General features: G+C 44.9%; 1 long non-coding RNA gene across 1 annotated transcript; it reads left to right on the forward strand.

The window, feature by feature from the left end:
• Window positions 1-1131: 1131 nt before the first annotated feature.
• LOC104857391 lies at window positions 1132-3716 on the forward strand. The gene is made up of 3 exons (XR_004515625.1): window positions 1132-1261; window positions 2379-2601; window positions 3519-3716. It is a non-coding gene; the product is annotated as an uncharacterized LOC104857391 (long non-coding RNA).
• Window positions 3717-5601: the final 1885 nt, after the last annotated feature.

Consider the following 5601-nt stretch of genomic DNA (forward strand, 5'->3'; position numbering starts at 1 on the left):
TACTTTCTCTCCTTCCTTCGCTCCTCCCCCCTTTCCTTCCTTCCTTCCTAATTCTTTCTTTTCTTCTGTGGCTTCTAGGTCACCAGACCTTAGCCTCCCAGGTGGGCAAAACTGTCACCCAAAGCCACTGCACCTAGAGAAACCCACAGTCCTCAAAATATGACTAATCACCCCGAAGGCCCGTGAGTTAAAGGCGTCGTCCCCTAGGTAGGCGCTACTGGGAGGTGGGGCTGCTGTAATAATCCATAAAGTGTGGAGTGTGCATCAGATGCAAGTTTATTGTATAAAGCTCTGTCTTAATCATATTAATTGAAGTTTCAGAGCAGTTGGCTTTCCTTTCTGAGCCACATTTTATTACATTTCATTAGCATCATGTTAATGGCAGCACAATAGCAGAAACTGGACATTGAAACAATTTTCTGATGGCTCAACTATATTGAAGTGAGGAAGTGAGGTCTCTTGAAGAGGTATGAGGACCAGCCTCCTCCTCTCTCTGCCTCCCAGCTGCTGTGAGCTCTAACACCCACTTCGGCCGAGTACTACTGCCGTGATTCACTGCCTTGCCGCAGACCCCAAAGCCATAGGGCCAAGCAACCATGGGCTGAGTTCTCTGAAACTCAGCCAAAACCTTCCTCTTTTTAAATATCTCAGGCACTTTGTCACAGTAAGAGAAAACTAAAACATTAATATTAATTGTTATGTCAAAAATGTCAAGAGAACATCAACACGAAAAGAAAGGATCAGAAATGGGATTAGGGGACAAGAATGAGCTGGAATAATCTGCTGTTTCTTTCCACTTGGCTATCTCTCATTCCTGGAAGGCAGAGGAAGTCACCTTAAAAACATTCAGGCAACAGAAATAGTGCCATATTTTGGAGAGAGAATGACTAGTCTCTACTACCTAAAGGTTTAGTAGTCAGTGGACATCTATAATTTAAGCCATCTAATTTGCTTTCACATGTTATGTTTTAGAAGCAAACAATTTATGCTAATGCAATTGTTATGTTAAAAATGGCACTAATTTTAGCTTTCTAAGAATACAAATGCCCAACCTATAACTGTTCTGTTATCATTAGTCACACGTGAAAACATAGCACAAAGTAGGTTTTTTGTCTTTTGGAAACAGAAACAGCTTCAGAGAACAAAGGACTGCACATTAATTCCCCGGAGCGAGGATGCGGCCAAATGGAGTGCATCCTATAAAACATTAGCAACAAAAGGAAGATGGGAGAGAAAGAGACAGAGATGGAGGAGCTAGGAGGTAAGAGAAGATGGGCGGGTGTGGAGTGGAAGCAAAGGTTTTCTGGCTGACTAAAGAAAGAGGGGAAAGAAAGACTTGGAGGAGGAAGGAATGTGCTTTGATCTCAGGAGGGAGGCACAAGCTGTATCTGGGGGGCACTGAGCAAGGCGGGCCTGGTTGGCAGGCCTGGCTTCTCCGTGCCGCCATCCAATTCACACCTGGCCCCCTGAGCAGCAGGCTCTCTGTCAGCGTCTTCTTCTAAAGCCGCCTAATCATCTTTCCCCCTCCCGGAGACCCCCCTTCCTCCCTGCCAAGCTCACCACCCTCTGCTGGCTCCCAGAACACGAGGTCTGTAGCATCCAAACCCAATTAATTGCCTTAATTCCCTCGTCCACTGCCAAACAGATCTGGGTAGCAAAAGGGCCGTGAAAAGCCAGTGAGGCCATTAAGCACATCGGAAATAAGGCCACTGGCGTCCATGGGGGGATCTGCGGTCCTGAGTTGTATGGACAATCACTCCAGTGATTTCTTGTAAAATAAAACAAGGAAACAATTCTTTTGTTATTTGGGAAGAGAATCCGATGCCTGTATTCATTTGTGAAGAAAAAGAAGACATCGGTGCCCATGAGAACAGAGCCAAGAAGAAAACACAGTGGTAGTTTATTCTTAAGGACCTGATCATCAGCCTTCACAATTTTGAGAAAAGTGTTTCATAGGATCCTGAGAATTTGCTGAGAGGGGTCGACAGGGGCTTGAGGAGTGTTTTTCTAAAAGAGAGAATGGTTTACTATTTCCGGAGGAAGAAATGCAAAAGAAGTCAGAATATCTTGAAAAAGTACAGAATGTTGGGCTTTTTGGCTTGTTGCTGTATAATTATTTTAAAATATTTTAAATGACTACTTTGCTGAATTTCTTTTTCCTACTGGAGATTGAGAAAAACATGGGAAATTGATTGTTCTTGCTCTCCAATTTATGTTTTTCTATTTATCTAGCTAAATATAACTGTATTTAGAGAAAACCCAGGATCCTTTTTGAAGTTCCAGCCAAATGCTTGAAATCTCTAAAACGGCACTGAAGGGAAAGAAAAGGCCCATGGTGGTGCCATTCCTAAAACAGCCTTTGTTTTCTGCTTTTCCAGGGAGAAAAAGTTAACTTGAGGAAAGCTATCCTGCTATTTCTTTCTTGTTATACAGGAACATCAACCAGTTCCCCCCTGAAACCCCCTTTCTCCTAGCCCCATGGATAGATTAAAAAACAACAACAACAACAACAACAACAACAACGACAACAACAAAAAACCAAAAGCAGTAGCTCTCAAACGTAGGCTGGGATCCCAGCTCTGATTTGCTGTGTGACCTGAGGTAAGATAGTTAACCTCTCCATGCCAGTTTCCTCATCTATAAAATGAGGATTATAATTTCATACTTCCTAAAGCTCCTTGAGAATTCACAGAAACCACCTGTACACACACACACACACACACACACACACACACTCTCTCTCTCTCTCTCTCTCTCTCTCTCTCTCAGAGAAGTAAAACTGACAAACAGCCCACCTACAGTAGTACTGGCACATAATTAACATCTGATAAATGCTGATAATTACTGACTGCCATACAGCACACCCCTAACTCTCAAATGCAATGCCTTTCCTAGGCTATTTTGTACCTTACTCTATACATTTCCTGTGTCCAAATTGTTTCATGTGCTTTCTTCATTATTCATTTTGCATGTATTTTATTATTTCCATCATAATTTGTTGCTGCCATTGTCTAAAACTGGACCAGTTTATCCTTGGTCATCTTACTTGATGTCATTCTTATCAGCAGTCCCCGACAAAGTGTGATATATTAAAGAAACTCCAACATCTACAGCAGCTTTGGGTGGGTTTACTTGTATTCACTCTTTAGCCTGCCATCTGTCACCTTTTGATGAAGTATTTTCCATCACAGGAGCTTGACATCCTTGCGTCCTTTTATTGGTGATCTGAATCTTGTTTTGCGCTTGGATGCCCACCCCCTCGGCAGCGATGAGTTATTGATTTTTGCTTCTAGTCATTTAACTTGAGCATAGATACCCGGCAGACCAATTTATAAATGATTGCAAAAGTGCTCTGGCAGATCTGAGAGTGTTTTTGACTGAGAAAGAAAAACACATGAAAATGTGAACATATGAAAATCTCACACCTTTCAATTGGGCTCACTTAATGCTGTGCTTTCTGTCTCCTAATGAGCATTTTCAATCACCACTGAAGATCTTGTTTGTCTCCTTCATCCTAGGAATTGCAGCATTCCCTCGCCTACCAGGATGGTTCCCCGTGGTCTCTGGGGTTGAGGCTTTCAGGCTTGGAAGACTGGCCAGCCCTGCCTCTTCCTGGAGCTCAGACTCCATCTCAGCAGGCTTGCTTGTTACGAAGCCACCACCAGGGGTTAATGTGCAGGTCCTCGAAGCTCCCGGCAGCCACTGCCAGCTCTCTTGACCCCACCTGTCAGGCCCTGCAATTCATGGCCCTTCCTAGGGCAGAAGCCATGTGCCATAGAACAAAGCTGCTTCAGATTGTATATTTTAGGGTTATTTATTAGTCCTGGACTTGCAAGTCTAGCCGGGAGCTTCTCACTCAGGTCTGTTTGCCTTACACAGCCTGCCTCTGAAGTGCGATTTGGAGATATAGAGACGTCAGGGTAATTTTCCATCCTCTGGTGACACCGTTATTATCAAAAAGGAAGGTTGAGGGCTGCTAGCTGTGCTAATGACTGCTTCTCATTTCCGAGGCCTCAGGAGCTGTGAGATGTAAATGACTGTTCCAGGCCAGGTTCCCCACAGCCTCACCTGGAGTCCCTCTCCCTGCGTAGACGGTGGTAATGGCTTTCTTTGCAAATGCTTCTCTCTACCCTGTCTTCTCGAAGGACTGCAGAACCACTGTGTCTGGACACCCTGGGGGCGCTTCAGGATTTCCTGAGTTTGTTTTTATTTGTTCACTGTGCTGCCTCCTGGGGAGACTGAGTCAACACTGGGCATCTGTGAGTGCTGGAGAAGAGAAAGGAGAGGACCAGACTATGTCCGGAAAGTCCTTGCCTGTGTCCCCTGTCTTCCCTATCCAGTGCCCAGTCACACTAGCCTTCTTTCAGTCTCCCAGGACCCTGAGGAAGCTCCTAGCTAGGAGTGCTCCTCCCTTGCCCCTCAGCTTTGTGATAACTGGGAACTGAATCCAGGGCCTTTGCACTGAGCTACATCCCCAGCCCTATTTAAAGTTTTGTTCCTGGGACAGAGTCTTGCTAAGTCACTGAGTTACCCAAGCCAGGCTTGAGGTCTCAGTGCTATTGCTTCAGCCTCCCAAAGTGCTGGGATTACAGGTGTGCGTCCCATGTCCAATCTGTTGTTCTCAAAGCCGCCCATTCTATGTCTGTTCTCAGGAAAGCTGTCCCTGCCTCACTTCGGACCAGGCCAGTCAGGCTGCTGCCCGAAGTTCTCAGGGATTCTGGTTTGTAGCCTTTAATGTCTTTCTGCCACAAGACTGCCCAGCTCCTTCTGTCCTGGTGTCGAGCCTGAGTCTCCTGGGAACGGGGGCATCTCCTGCATGCCACCAAGGCACTTCTTTCTTTATCTAACTGCAGGACTGATTGTGCAGCATTAAGCCCAGACTTTTGGGACTTGAATCCCCAGGGGGACATACGTATGCACTCAGCCCAACGTGGTCCTTTCTCTTGCACCCTGGAAAAAGAATGACCACAGAAGCTGAACTGTGGTGAGTACTCTGCGTATGGGAAGGAGGAAGAACAAGAGATCCATTCACAATTTACTCTTCTTGATATGATATATGTCATTAGGAATAAATCGAAAACTCAGCTCAATGTCAATGGATGTCATTTCCAGTAGACCCTTGAATGGGAAGAGCAGGCTGATTATTTGAACACTAGTGTGTGTGGTGCACAGAACTGTTTATGTAGAACATGTAATTTAGAGTATCAAACAGGGTAAAAATTGAAGCACTGAAAAAAAAATAAAAACGTGGCTTTCTTTGAAATGATACTGCCCGAAACAGAGCCTAGATCAAAGTATCTTAACTTTTTTCATTTTCTTTTTAACTGTAAAAGTCCCTTTACTCTCCATAGCTGCCTCCTTTGTGATCCAAACACCCAAGCACTGAGGGAATTTGGTCAAATTTGAAGTGAGTCTTCTGTATTGGATCAAGAATTCAAGTCCTGCCCTGGTAAGACTTTGGGTGTGAAGGATTTGAGTTTTATCCAAAAGAGGGTGGGGGGAGGAGAGAGAGAGAAGGGAAGGGAAGGGAAGGGAAGGAAGGGAGAGAGAGAGAGAGAGAGAGAGAGAGAGAGAGAGAGAGAGAGAGAGAGAGAGAGAGAG

The sequence above is a fragment of the Fukomys damarensis genome, unplaced genomic scaffold, assembly GCF_012274545.1.
Source record: "Fukomys damarensis isolate Sample0158 unplaced genomic scaffold, DMR_v1.0_HiC HiC_scaffold_37, whole genome shotgun sequence".
Taxonomy (NCBI): Eukaryota; Metazoa; Chordata; class Mammalia; order Rodentia; family Bathyergidae; genus Fukomys; species Fukomys damarensis.